Source organism: Callorhinchus milii, unplaced genomic scaffold (genome assembly GCF_018977255.1).
Source record: "Callorhinchus milii isolate IMCB2004 unplaced genomic scaffold, IMCB_Cmil_1.0 Scaffold1, whole genome shotgun sequence".
Classification (NCBI taxonomy): domain Eukaryota; kingdom Metazoa; phylum Chordata; class Chondrichthyes; order Chimaeriformes; family Callorhinchidae; genus Callorhinchus; species Callorhinchus milii.
Genome location: NW_024704742.1, coordinates 6,628,750 through 6,644,630, shown reverse-complemented (window position 1 = coordinate 6,644,630; position 15,881 = coordinate 6,628,750).

Here is a 15,881-nt window from a genome sequence, read left to right as displayed (position 1 = left end):
GCGCTCAGTTGTCAGATCTGACTGGAACACCTCGACATCCACCATTGCGCTCTCACCTCAGCCAAATCAGCTTTCTGTTCCATTGAGAAATAGATTGGAGTAAAGGAGGCCAAAGGCAACTCAAAGCTACTCTTCTCCACCACTATCAATCTCCTCCACCCACCTTCACATTCTCCCTCCAGCCTTATCTCATTCTCCAAACGCAAGGAGGTGGTAGACTTCCTCGGTTTAAAATCGACTGAATTTGAATGATAACTAAAAGGACCTCATTGTAGCTCAAAGGACTTCCATTCTGCTGCTGGAGTGCAGTTCCCATAGGGCACGTGGAATTTTAACATGATTCTCCTTTTACAAATTATATTTTAACCAAAAGCAACAAATTAGACCCCAATGTTTCGAGCAAAAATAAAAGTCAAATCCAGTAAGACTAAATTGCAGTCAAACAGAAAATATGCAACCTGCTAACTTGTTGGATTCTAAACGTGAAACCGTACAGTGAATAGTTCAAGAATACAGACCACATTCTGACTTTAGGGAGGAAATAATTCAACTTACTGAAGTATCATTAAAGTTCATTGTCCACAAGTAAGTGTCAATTTCCTATTATTTTGCATTTTGGGTAGCTCATGTTTCTTTTCAATTTAGTACTATTATTTTTCAATAATTTGATTGCACCGTAAGCAGTCTTCCATTCCAGAGACAAAAACAGAAGTCGCTGGGAACACTCAGCAGGTCAGGCAGCATCTATGGAGAAAGGAAAGTGAGTCAACGGTTCAGGTCCACGACCTGTTCTGACGAAGGTCGTGGGTTCAGAACTCTCAGGACTTTGACCTCACATAGTCCAGGCTGATACTCCAATTCAGTGCATCAACAACAACTTGCATTTAGATAGCGCCGTTCACGTAAGTAGCATTTCGGAGTGTGCTATTAGAGATGACATTCTTTGGGTAAGACATTTAAACCGAGGTCCCGTCTGCCTGTTCAGGTGACATCGTTCGAAATGAGAAGGGAATTTCTCCTAGTGTCCTGGTCAACAATTCCCCAAATAAAATAGGTCATTCACTTCATGATTATTTGTGAGACATTGCTGTGCACGTGTTTGCTGCCGTACTCACCCAGAGAAGACACACTCTTCACAGAACATCCTGTGAAACAGACTGAGATATCCTCCCAAAATGAAAGGCACAATATTTAATGCAAGGATTGTTATTGCTTATATTGCTCACCTGAGGAGCAGTTCAAATTTCTACCCACTTGAATTAAATAATTTAAAGTGTGAGTTTGTACAGTGCTCATATGCAAAGATCTTTCCCCCAATCTTCTACGCATACCTCTCTTGAAACCGCTGACATTCTACAGTAATATACAATACGATATATATATTATATATTATATACAGTATAGTCAATTATTCTCATGCGAGCCTGAATAGTGAATAGAAATTATGGTTGAACAAGAACTTGTTGGAAAAATGGCAGTGTAAATGCTGGCACCAACTGGAAAAAACACCTCGGGATATAATGTACGTCTCCTCCAGAGAACAGGATAGATGTCACTCTGAGCAGTCGTCACCTTGAAGCAGATTTCTCACAGGTCAGTGTGACATGGTGTTCCATGGAGAAGAAATATTGTATATACTGAGGCTCTTTTCTCAGTGTGAGGTTCCATAAAGCTGCTGCACAGCTAGCAAAAGTGCAAATGGGGAGGTTAGGAGGGAGATTTGTTTGCGTATGGAATGGTTAGGCTTTTGAATGCTGTGCTGGGAGTGTAGTTGAGAAAGAATCTATATTAACTTTCAAATTTGGTCTTTCAATCCACGACTGTTTGTGGGACACTGCTGTGTGCAATTGGCTGCCGCGTTCGCCCACAAATATACAGTCAATTCACTTTACAGTGTGTTCTTGTGAAGCGCTTTGGGGCGTCCTCCCGACGTGAAAAGCGCTATATCAAATACAAGGATTATTATTATATTATTATTATAATAGCTCTTCAGATCTCTCTCGTGATCATAATCCTAAAGTTGAATAGCAAAGCATCGTCTCATATACTATCCCTGATCATTTTTATTGTTTGAGATCTCTCCTCCCTCATCAGCATGAACCTTATCATTCCCTGCTCCAGACTTCCTGCCTCTACTTTCTCCTCGAGACTCACAAGCAGGACAGTCCCGACAGACCAATTGTTTGCATTTGCTCCTGTTCCACAGAACTCATTGTTGGCACTTTTCTTGGCTCTGTTCACAGTAAGATCCCAGAGTGACCAATAACCAGAAGAATGTCAATAACTAGAACTTGTTAATGTTTGAGCACCCTGGGGAGTTGATGCATTGAAACCACTTCTAACTTATTCCCAGTGAAACTGCCAGTAATGTTTCAATCACAGCTTTGAGCAGTTCAAGCATTTTTGTATGAAAAGGAAAATATTTCTAAACGCACCTCTCAGTTTTGCTCTTATAACACCAATTGTGATCCCTTCTCTACCCTCTCCCTCGGACTCTTAAACATGATGCAGGCATTCCTACACATACAATGAACAACAGAAGGAGGGAGCATCTCCAATCCGTTCTGCATCAGTCTCAAATTACAGATAATAAACTCGCAAAGCATTTATTTTTTCAAAAATCACAACGTAATTGCTAGTCAAGAGATCATTGCAAACCACTCTGCCTGCTGCACTTCACCCGTTCCTTTACTCAAGGGCTTGTACAAGACTCAGGAGGTCAGCATTCCACCATGATTCAAACCACGTGGAGACAGACCGCCACCTGCTTGGCTAGAGCCCAGGGGAGATGTGTATTAAATTCACGCAGGTACTATGAATTTACCCACTCATTCAGAACACTTATAAACCCGAAGCCATGTGGTTTGAATTACAAATGAAACTTTTTTTTTGCTTCCAAAAAACGATTTTTTTTATTGTATTTGTTTTTGTTCTTTCAACGAATTAAAAAGAAAGGAGCAAATGTATGTTTATAGCTGCTCATTAATTCCTGTTAAACCAATGATGTCATGTGTTAATATGCATGAGCACAATTATTACCTCATTTGGCAAGTTAAAATGGGCAGGTTCTTTTTTTTTCACAAAAAAACAGTTTTGGCAAACAAAAAGTGGTTTCAAATATCTGCGTCCTGTGCCAGGAAAGCTATTTAAGTGGCAAGAAAATTTACAACATAGCCATTGTTTCAAATGGGTTGAGAACGTTTCCTGGGAAATATCTGTACCGTGAGCAGCCTGATGTGAGCAGCGTTTGAGGCACACTGCTAGTTATTTAAACGCATTTCAGAGCCGTGTTTCCTCCCTAACTCTGAGCCAACAAACATATTTCATTTGCCGTCCTCAAGAATGAGATTCTTGAATTTCCTCCGCGTTTTTAGGATTCAGGAATAATAACATATAAAATGCCACTCTCCGTGTTTTATATATCCACAGGATGAGGTTGATGTTATAGAAAGTGCGGAGCATTTTTTTAACTAATAACTTGATTGCAGGAAAAATGTTGGAAAATTGAAAGGAACTCGCTTTGCTACAGTGTCGGTTGGATTGACTTTGTTTTCCGAATTCCTTCTGGAATAGGATGTTGAGTCGATTCGCTTTCTTTCCACATAAGGCGCAGAAGGCAAGGTGAATCAAGGCAAAATAAAAGAGAAGGGCTTATAAGAGAATGCAAAACTTGGGTGGTCTGTCTTTAAAGAGTATTTAAAGAAAGTAATCGTAGTATATCAAAATGCACATGATGTGTGTCAGCGTTTTGCGTGTCAGCCTGACTCAGTTGCGATCCCTCCGAAGGTTGAGTCAGAAGATTGTGGGTTCAAGCCCTGTGTCAGGACTTTGAACTCACATAGTCTTGGCTGACACTTGTCCACCTTGTTGGAGGCGCCATTCTTAGGACGAGACGTTAAACCGAGATTCCAGCTGCCTGATCAGGTGGACTTTAAAGATCCCACTGTACTACAGTATTCCAAAAATCTGGAATACTCCAAAATCACTGGAGAGCATGAGCGCTTCATTCTAGATAAAAGAAAACTGCCATAAATATGGGGAAGCCCCAGTAGTTTGGTTTGGATAATAAATAAATAATAATCCTGGATTTGATGTAGCCCCTTATCATGTCCTCAAGGCATCTCAAAGTACTTCACAGGATATATTGTAAAGTAAGTGTAGGTGAGTGTGTGTTTGGGGGCTGCAGAACAAGAGTTGTTGTGAGGTAGTAATCTTTGTAATCTGACATTACGTAATGCGCGACATGCATGAGCTTCATAGACGTCTTATCAATCAAGAGTTGCGTAATGTTTCTATCAGCTAACACAGATGCAGCCAGTCCAGAGCTACCCAGCCTGGGGTAACTGAAGGAGAAAACACTTAAAGGAATGGCATTGGGGTGGATCCCAGAGTGAAAGGTATGTAGATGCCTCTGGAACTCTGGGCTTAGTTTTAGATTTCAACTTTACAAATTCTAATGTAGTAGAGGGTAGAATGCCAAATCCTCCGCAATGTTCAATTGAAATTTGGCCTGACAAATGGGTCACTGTGTCTTTTGGCAATTGTCTTCTGTTTATACATATGGCTCGTAAAGTTAAATTGCAAGCAATCATGGCCTTCGGGTCAACCTCTCTTCCCTCACTTATGTTTCAGCTATGACAGTGTGCTGACATATTTGCTATCTGTGGATCATTCTTCACAGGCAAGCTAATCAGCATGAATATGTCTATTCCTGGCTGGGAGATTTCATTAAAATTTAGTGATAGGTTTTAAGTAGAGCTGCCCCATATTCAAAGGATAGATCGGCAATTTCTGGAGGCTATGTATGGAATCGAGTATCTCAACAGACCAATGAAAAACAAGAACTCCCTTAATGAGAGAGAGAAAACTTTTTTTGCTATCAGCAAAATATTGTACACCATTAGCTGAGGATTCTACTTCAATGATGTGTTTCATAAATTGAAAAACTGAACCTGTGTACATCTAGAAGCATTTTTCTTCTATGGAGCATCTCGAATTTGCACCATAAAGGTGTACAAAGACGTCAATGGATGGCCAGCTGCATGGATGATGATTTTCCCTTTGACTATGACTCCCACCTCCAAAGAGTGGCCAATAGTCCTTCTATGAACCAAAGTAGTGCAGGCTACGCATATGTAGGCTGAACATTGAATTGATTACTGGTATTTTAAGTGGTAAACAAAAGGGACTCATTATAATTGCAGAATATATCCTTGATATAGCACCTTTCACGTCAGGAAGTCGTCTCAAAGTGCTTTACAGGATTTATTGTAAAGTGTGGTGACTGTGTATTTTGTAATTCTGTTGAAAAGAAAGTTGACCATTCAATTTTATGCTCAAATGCTGTTAAACCCTGAAAAAAAAATGCAAGCAAAATTTAAAACAACAGGGATCACAAGTTGCAAAAGAGGATTAGGAGTAAAAAGTCAGATAGTGCGTTTTATGTCAAGAATAATAATTGGAATAAAATACTGAAGGAGATTTTTACACAATATAGTCAACATTCATGAAGAAAGAAGCATCTAGATGAGTTTCTGGAAGATGAGAGATTGAGGGATTTGCTGAGATGGTAGGTAGCTGGGTTTGAAAACCATCAAAAAGGGGAAATTACCTTTTCCTACTGAAAACTATATGTTTTCATGAAACACAAACAAAAAGTTATGACTTAAAATACTCAAGAAAAACACATTCATACACAAAATAACTAATATCAACTAATATCAAAAGCATTCTTGCTTTTGATATAGTTGCTTGCCACACCTCAAAGAAGGATTTTAGCGACTGTAGTGTCTGTGTATTTGTACAACAACAACAGCTTGCAATTATATAGTGCCCCTCACACAGGGTAGCATCCCAGAGCGCTTGACAGTTGCGGAGCATGACTCAGAGCCGGGGGAAAAACATGTATTGATAGGCATCTTTGTAGGCAAAAANGTATTGGTACTGGTATTCTTAATAAATTATTCCTCTGTAGACAAAACAGAGTTCACTGAGCGTATCCATTTGATATGTGATCAGCTCACCTTGCATGCCAACGGAAAGGAATTCTTCCATTTTGAGCTGTCTCTTGAGTCTTCTCACAGTCCTTGCCATCCATAGGGTGGTGTGAAATTGAGAGCATGCTTTAAGTAGATTGTTGCTCACCACTCCTTGATACATTTTCGAAGCCATTTAGAATTCATTATAATTGGGCAGAAACTGGCGAATTCTTTAATTTGTCATTTTCATCCCTGCAAACACAAAATACATGTACATGAAAATTCCAGGAAACGCAGTGGATATGGGGACGTTTCTGGAAACTGCTCGAAATATAATTCGATAGCTCACGTGAATAACAACTCTGAATTTACTTTTCATGCTTTCTGCTTACTTTATCTTCTGTCAGAAACAGTTTTAATAACTTATGTATATGTGTCCACAGAGCCCAATTGGATACATTACATTGCATTGAATTAAAATGCAATTCGGAGACAGTGATTAGTTTTTCAAATCCAGTATATAAGATAGACAGAGGCATTAATTTACAATGTTTGCCTGTACCTAGGCAGTCAGTCATACACCCATTCTATTTCAAATACTGTCGAAGGTCTAAAGAATAATAATAGTATTGTGGTAGAGCCTTGTCAAGTCTTCAGATGAACACTTTCCTGGAGTTATCCTTATTGCTCTCTTAAAAACTCTCTCCAAAGAAACAATATACAACTGAAGCCTTGTTATATCGTGGTTATCTGGTACATCAGCTCACACCGCCATGTTAAAATGGAGCGCTGAAAATCAGCTGACTTTCAGACTGTCGGGTCACCTCTGATGGTGCTTCCTGCACAATTCGTGCATGCCAACGTGTATCAGCTCACGCGTGTCAGCCAGGTTCATTGTGTGTCAGCCTGGCTCAGTAAATAGCACTCTCTCTACTGAGCCAGTAGGCTGTGGGTTCAAGTTCCACGTGGGGTTTGGAACCCATGCAGAATAAGCTGACACTCCATTACAGTGTGTGGGTATACTGCATGGTCTGCTGGAGGTGCTGTCTTTTCTGATGAGATATTAAACTGAGGTCCCGGTTGCCTGGCAGATTGCTGTTAAAGATCCCCTGGTACAATTTTAAGAAAAAATGGGAGTGTCTTACCAACACAACCCCAAAATAAAATTGGTCATTCATTCCATGGCTGCTGCATTCACCAACAAAAATATCCACAGTGACTATACTTTAGAGTATAGATTTAATGTTTTTAATATTTTATATTTTTAAGATTTAATATTTATGTAATGTGCGCAGAAAATGCTGCTGCCATCACTTCCTGATACTTATTTAATCAGCATGCACATCGATGTCGAATTGGGAACTGCAGTGATTGAATTAAAAAGGTTGTGTATTTGAATGTCCGTCAAACCCTTTCAAATACAAAGCTCGAAATTACGTGCAGTTCCCATATAACAAAATAATTCAAAGGACATTGAATTTGAAGAAAAAGAATAAAATGGCACGTTGCACCAAATTGGCCTCCTTTTGTGCTGTAAAGTTCAATGCATTTTGTTAAAGTAAATCAGGAATTCTGTAGGGTTTCAGGGTGTAAAAGAAGATATGATATATACGCTCCTTTGTTTTCGCCTGAAGATGGTATCTGCTGCAGTTATACAACATTATTCTCCAGCAACAGCTCAGGATGTACCTCAGGCACTACTCCTAGTCAATCAGATGGTTTGGAGACTTTGAAATGTTACACCTCGTAAATCTGGACCCAGGAAAAATTCCTCCTCAGTGAGTCTAAGGAAGGAATACACTAAAAGTGGGAAAATGGATGCTATTGTTATTATTTTGTTCCATTGGATACTGAAGGCAGGGATACTTCTCACTCAGCTCCTGTTAACCTTTGCAAGGCAAAGCCCTAATGGGTAGGACGGTCCTAGCTGGACAAGCTGCAGTAAGATTGCCAGGCAGTGCTCTTAATAGCAAGGTGTGCAGTTTTAGCTGTTTAAAACCCAATGCACACTTGAGGGTCCCCCAAGGCTTGGGTGAAGCCCAAGTGTGGGGACATCCAGCTCCAGGGTGAATGGGGATCCTACCCATTATTATATGCATTAAGATTTTGAGTGAGACAAAATCTTAATGCATATAATAATAATTATTCTTGCATTTGATATAGCACCTTTTCAAGAATATACTGTAAAGTGAATTAACTGTATATTTTGTGGGCGAAACATGGCAGCCATTGCACACAGCAGTGTCCCACAAACACTTGTGGATTGAGTGACCAATTTTTTTTGAAGGAATTATCACCCATCTATTGTGTCTATTTATGAATTGACTCTTGTTATCCCTACAAGTCTGAGACACACCCAATTCTTCCCATGCGACGTGCAAAGTATCTGAATCAAGGGAAAAAGTATTTCCTCAGCCTTGGTGGACTTCATTGATGAGTGAGCTACAGAATAGCTCTGCGAATTCGATCAATGTAGACTGCTTTAAGACCACCATTGATTTACAGCTGTTAAATGTTTTCTGCGGGCATGCTACAGACTGCTGCAGGAGAGTCCAACATGATGAATTGGACAGCAGGTACAATGGGAAACATTGTTCTTATGACTTAAACATTCATTCATTCTCTTCAGCTTAGTATGGCTTCAGCCATAAATTTTTGCCTTAAGAAAAATCAGTTCTGTGCGCAGATGATCCACCTTTTAACAACTCTTCCTCTGCATAGAAATCAATGAGCTCAAAGAATCACAGCTCACAATTTTGCATCGGTCTGCCCTGGAGGAGGATGTATTTTGAAAAAGTATACAATACAAAACAAAATTACATTTGTATAGGACCTTTCACGTCGGGAGGACATCCTAAGGCGCTGGACAGTCAGGGACTTGGACTCAAGCTGGGGGCTTGCAAACGTAGGTTGGGAATGATGCATTTCTAGGACGAAATATTTGTGGTATAAAAAATATTACATTTATTATTGCCTTTCGGACAATAGTTCACAATTTCTGATTTTACTTTCTACTCTAATGACAATTTCCTGTTTTTTCACCATAATATCTCTGTATTTAGCTCAGTTGGTAGCACTCTCTTTTCTGATTCAGGAGATTGTTGGTTCAAGCCCAGTGTCAAGACCTGGAACTCATGTAGTCTAAGCTGACACTCTGAAGCAGTGTTGGGATGTGCAGCACTTGTGGGAGGTGCCGTCCTATCAATGAGACATTAAACTGAGGCCCCGTTTGCCTGTTCAGGTGGATGTTAAAGATCCTATGGCACTATTTGAAAACAGAAGATAGTTACTCCAGTGTCCTGGACAACAATCCCCAAAATGAAATTGGCCATTTACTCCATGGCTGTTTGTGGGACATTGCTGTTTGCTTTAAGCACTCCAGGACGCTACCCCATGTGAAGGGCGCTATATAAATAAAAGTTGTTGCTGCTGTATGCAAAATTGCTAGCTGCATTCGCTGTCAAGGTACAGTCACTACACTGTATGATATATCCTGTGAAGTGTTTTGGGATGTGAAAGGTGCTACATCAAATGTCAGGATATTATTATTACTAGATCTTGACAATGTGGACAGATGCTTCTTCTTCAAATTCACAACTTCCATTCACAACCGTTCGTTAAGAAAGGTGCTCTGAGACTAAACCAGCATATCCTGTGAAGAGCTTTGAGACGTACTGACGATGTGATAAAGCGCTATATCAAATGCAACAATTATTATTGTTATATTTACTATTATTTTTAATATCTCTATGCCTTTAAATTTTTCCTGCCCTTCTGAAATGGAAGAGATTGTCAGATACATGGTGAATGATATTTATGCATGCAAATTCTATGAATCTGCTTTTCTTTACTTTGTTTTCATGAATGGAAATGGTGATTTAGGTTTTGTGGTTAGTTGCTGTTTCCACAAAACAACGTGTAACAAACAACAAACTCTGCTCAATGTGTATGAAAACTTTCTTGACCCTTGTCCTGAGCAATAAATTGATAGCGATGTTAGGAGGTTGGTTATGGAAGAGGTCATATAAGGAGGTACAATCTCGGAGCATCAATTGACAATAAATATAAAAATAATTCTTGCATTAGATATAGTGTCTTCATATGGTCGAAATGTCTCAGAGCATTTCACATGATATACTGTAAAGCGTAACTGTGTATTTTCTGGGAAAATAGGGCTGCCAATTTGGTACAGGAATGTCCCACAAACAGTTATATTTTGGGCGAATGTTGGACAGGACACCAGGGAAAAACTCCCTTCTCTTTTCAAATAGTGCTATGGCATCTTTAACATCCACCTGAACAGGCAGACAGGATCTCGGTTTAATATCTAATACAAAAGATGGCACTACCAACAGTGCAGCAAACCTCCAACGCTGCATTAGTGTCAACTTAGATTATATGGGTTCCAAGACCTGATGTGGGCTTGAACCCACAACCTTTTGATTCAGAGGTGAGAATGTTACCAACTGAACCAGGCTGACACTCTAAAGATTGAAAAAAATGCTTGCCTATGAGCTAAAAAATGTTGGCTCCTGGGCAGAGTCTAACTCTGAACCTCGGGAAGTTCCTCCAACTTGTGTGGTTGCTAGTGGCTGAGGCCTTGACCGGGTGGCTAACTGGCCTACTAGATAACTCTTTGCATACCAGGCTTTGATTGGTAATATACAGTCCATTCACTTTACAGCATATTCTGTGAGAGCGCTTTGAGACTACGAGAAGACGTGAACAGAGCTATATCAAATGCAAGGATTATTAGTATATTATTCTTATTATTGTCTTGCTGGGGACTGTCTACCTCTCTCGGAAAACCCGAGTGCTGCTGAAACGGCACATACACACGCAAATTAGCTTTATTTCTTTCAACACTCTTGTAATGGAGTTTCAACGCTAGTGTGAGAAGGTCCTTTGATTTTTCTATTCTCCGTGTAGAGAGTCTGATGTTTGTTTAACGCTTCTCCATAGCAGTGCAGCTGAGATGAAGACTATTTGGGACGGGGAGGAATCAAGCCAATCTCAGAATTCCTTAACATGAAACAATAATGTTCCAATTCGGTCCACGCAAAACTGAGCTCTTCGTTTTTTACCCTTCTCGTGTTTCCCTTTTTTATAAAATCTGTTTTGCTTCTGTTTTATTTTAATTCATAGCTCATATTTCTTTTATTGTTTTTCTGCCTTTGCTTTTGTTCTTTTGTTCTCTGTAAGCACATCTGTAGATGTTTAACTTGCCTGATCCGTACATTGTGAAAACTTGGTTTAAAATATGGCGTCTTCAATTGAAATCCAAACAACAGTGAATTATGGCATGGTTTCCCAGAGAGAGAGATACTTGTTTAAGCTACAGAAGCTGGGCATGGTACATCTCCAAAGGGAGTCTTTGCCCTATCTTATGTCGTTCTGGTTTGGGCTGCATTTTCCACTCCCTTTAACCTAATCTCTACAGGCAATAGCAATAACTGTAATGTATAGTATTAGTAACAGGCTTCATGGTCTTCTTGTTGGGTCACAAGAGATTTATGGTGTGAAGTACTGCACCTTAGATTTGACAGTGGCCTTCGATATGCTTATGTGCAGGTGTGTGTAGTCTTGATTATTTTGAAGTTTCGATGCAGATCGAACCACCCACTCACCAATCTCTAACAGGAGGACAAACGGAACATCCACCCTGCTCTTTTAAGTTATAATAATAATAATCCTTGCATTTGATACCGCGCCTCATCATGTCTTCAAGAGGTCTCAAAGCGCTTCACAGAATATACTATAAAGTGAATTGACTATATTTTGTGGGCGAAACGCTAGGCGAAACATGGGCAAAAAGTTATGTCATTCCTGAAGAGTTTAAAGATAGCAGGGAAAAGCCTACGGTTCCACATCTGGTGCTGGACAGCTTGTATATGTCTTGTGGCATGTTTACATTACACGACTGGAAGAAGCTGTGCAATATCTTGGTCTCCTATTGTTTGTGGAATTCAATATGTTTAGAGTCTGGGGAGGATACTATGGCTCCAATGGAAACATACAAACTGCATGTGTGAGAACGCCTGCATACACAATGGCTGGAGATATGGACCATACAGGTCAACAGTCTGGAAAATGCATGGATTGATTGACTGTTCAACCAGAAGGTCAAGCAAGAGGTGGTTCTGACTATACCTATGAAAGCAGTACTACATCTCTTAAGGCTGACGTGAAATTCAGGGCAGTCATTAGCGGCAATACTGCAATATAAATGAGGCATCAATATTAAGTCATCTTCATAGGACAGTGCTGCTGATATTCTTGGGCTGGATAATCTGAGTTAATGACAGCAAAGCCATGAGTGCTGATTTATCTAACATTCCATATAATAATAAATACTCCTTAAATTTGATATAGCTCCTTATCACATCATCTAGATGTCTCAAAACACTTCACAGAATATTTTGTAAAATGCTGTGAGCATGTGTATTTTGTGAGCAAACTTGTGTTGGCTAGTTTGCGCACCACAATGTCCCTCCACTTCCTTGCAGTGAGTGTTCAATTTTCACCTTATGAAGCAAGGTGCAAATAGCCACATGATAGATTGTAAATTTTCATTGGTGCAGGCAAGTAACATTCTGTGAAGACTGTTGGCTGTAGAAACGGCAGAAGAAGACAAAACATGAACTGACATAGAATTGCATAGATTGTTACGAGACATAAAGAGGCCATTCAGCCCAACTAGTCTATGCAGATGTTTGTACTCCACATGAGCTCCCATCCCTATTCCTCTTGCCTATATCACTCTATTCCCTTCTGCCTCATGTTGTGTACTGGGACGTTAACCCTAACTATGAGCTCAAATCCTTAGCGTGGAGCTTGAACTCACAACATTCTGACCAAGCCTGAGACTCATTCTGGTATAATATAAAAGGGAATTGGATAAATACTTGAACAAAAATAATATTAAAAGGCTTTGTGAATGAGGTTTCATTTGGGAAGATAGCGAAGATGGATTGAATGGCTTCGTTCTGTGCTGCAAACTTTCCATGAGTTTAACCCATTTTCCACATTGAAAATTTAGAGGAGACCTAGAGTTTTTTCTAAGTACGCGTTAACCTCATGTCTCTTGAGAGCAAAGTGTGCTACTTGTTAAATCCCAAACCCACCAAGCTTTGTGTTCTACAGTCAGGTGCGTTACTGATGTGTTGGAAGCCCATTACATCTATACCTGTATAAAATACTTTGCCAAATGGAATCAACAACAACAACACAAATTACATTTGTTTAGCGCCCTTCATGTTGGGGGGACGTCACAAGGTGCTGGACAATCAGTGTTTCGAAACCGAGCTGCGGATCGGGTAGGATGGAGGGCAGGGGGGGAAGGAGGGTGACCGAAGGCACAGTAGAAGAGGAGGAGCTTGGGATAGGTCTTGAAGGAGGCAAGGGAGGGGGCAAGGTGGAGGGACTGTGGGATGTAGTTCTAGACGATGGGGGCAGAGTGGCTGAAGGCCTGACCGCCAATGGTGAGATGGGAGATGTGGAACATGTGAAGCAGGCCGGAGCCCGCTGAGTGGAGGGAGAGGGCAGGTTGGTAGGGGATTAAGAGGTCACAAAGGTAGTGGGAGCAAGGCCATGGAGAGCTTTGAAAACGAGGATCAGGATTGAGTCTGTGCGTTCAATTTGATAATGAAGTCGGAATACTAAAATGGTGCAAACCTTATTTATAATCTTAGATGAAACCGATCTATTGAGCACCACTGTGACTGGAGCAATGCAAACACAATCCAATGATTCTTTGCAGCAAGGAGAGAAAAGGGAGGTTGTAGGTTAGAGGGTGCATTATCGAATACTTTATAATCAAAGTATGGGAAACTGTTGGGATTGAAAAATGACAAATCCGCACGGTTTGCATCCTTGGGTTTTAAAAGAGGTGGGTGCTGAGATAGTGGATGCCTTGTTTTTGATCTTCCAAAATTCTCTGGATTCTGGAACGGTTCCCATTGATTAGAAGATCGCAAATGTAACACCACTATTTAAGAAGGGTGGGAGAGAGAAGATGGGGAACTATAGACCAGTTAGTCTGACATCGGTGGTAGGGAAAATTCTGGAATCCTTAATTAGGGATGTCGTAGTGTGGTACTTAGAAGACTATAACATGATTAGGCAGAGCCAACATGGCTTTACAAAAGGGAAGTCATGCTTAACAAATCTTTTAGAGCTCAATGAGGATGTAACTAGCAGGTTAGATAGAGGGGAACTAGTAGATGTAGTGTATTTAGATTTTCAGAAGGCATTCAACAAGGTGCCACATAAAAGGCTGCTACACAAGATTAGGGCCCATGGAATTAAAGGCAATATATTAGCATATATTATCAAAGCGTGGTTAACGGGAAGAAAACAAAGAGTAGGGATAAATGGGTCCTTCTCAGATTGGCAAGATATGACTAGTGGAGTGCCACAAGGATCAGTGCTTGAGCCTCAAGTATTTACAATCTATATCAATGATCGAGACAAGGACATAGAATTTAAAATATCTAAATTTGCGGATGATACTAAGTTAGGTGGGAGAGTAAGCTCTGAGGATGACACAAAAAGATTACAAAGGGATATAGATAGGCTCGGTGAGTGGGCAAAAAGGTGGCAGATGGAATATAATGTGAGGAAGTGTGAAGTTATTCACGTAAGTAGTAAAAACAGAAAAACAGATTATTTTCTAGAGGGGAAGAGACTAGATAGTGTTGGTGTTCAGAGGGATTTCGGTGTCCTTTACACCAGTCACAAAATGTTAGTATGCAGGTACAGCAAGCAACTAGGAAGGCTAATGGCAAGTTGGCATTTATTGCAAAATAGGTAGAATACAAGAGTAGAGAAGTCTTGTTGCAACTACATAGGGCCTTGGTGAGACTGCACCTAGAATATTGTGTGTAGTTTTGGTCTCCTTATTTAAGAAAGGACATACTCACCTTAGAGGGGATGCAGGGTAGATTCACCTAGGTTAGTTCCTGGGATGAGGGGGTTGAAGAATAGAAGAATTTGCGGTGATCTTATGGATACCTATATTTCCATGTTTCCCCTGGTAGGAGAATCTTTAACTAGGGGTCACAGTCTTAAGATGAAGGGTCAACCTTTTCGAACAGAGGGTAGTGAACTTATGGCATTCTCTATCCCAGAAGGCTGTAGATGCTCAGTCCTTGAACATATTCAAGACTGAGATTGATAGATTTCTAAATGATAGAGGGATTAAGGGATATGGGATAAGGCAGGCAACAACAACAACAACAACAACAACAAGATTCCATTTATAAAGCGCCTTTCACGTCAGGAGGACGTCCCAAGGCGCTGCACAGTTGGGTCATGACCCGAGCAGGGGGGAAATGGTCAGGGTGAGGGGAGGGAAGGGAGGGAGCGAGGAGGGGGGAAATGGTCAGGGTGAGGGGAGGGAAGGGAGGGAGCGAGGAGGGGGGAAATGGTCAGGGTGAGGGGAGGGAAGGGAGGGAGCGAGGAGGGGGAAGAGAGTTAGATGGAGTTAGGTTAGAAGATCAACCATTGAATGGCGGGGCAGGCTCGAGGGGCCAAATGGCCTACTCCTGGTCCTAATTCCTATGTTCCTATGTTCCTAAAGTCTTGAGATAATAACAACAACAAACTACAAAGTGTCACAACTGGCAAATGTTTAGATTGGAACAGAACCAAGAAAAGGAAGGAAACAAGAATGTGTCTCACGCTGACCGCACCAATAGAAATTTACAACCCACTTTGAGGTGGCAGAATGACAATGTTATGTATTGTGTTTAATGACCAATGTATTTCATGTAATGTATTGAATGACCAACATAACACCACATAAAGGGACCATTTGAGAAGTGTTAGGAAAATGAGAGAGAGGGGGAAGCAGAGATGATGGAGATGCTTAAATTGGAAATATTTTTAAGTCCCTTTTAAAAA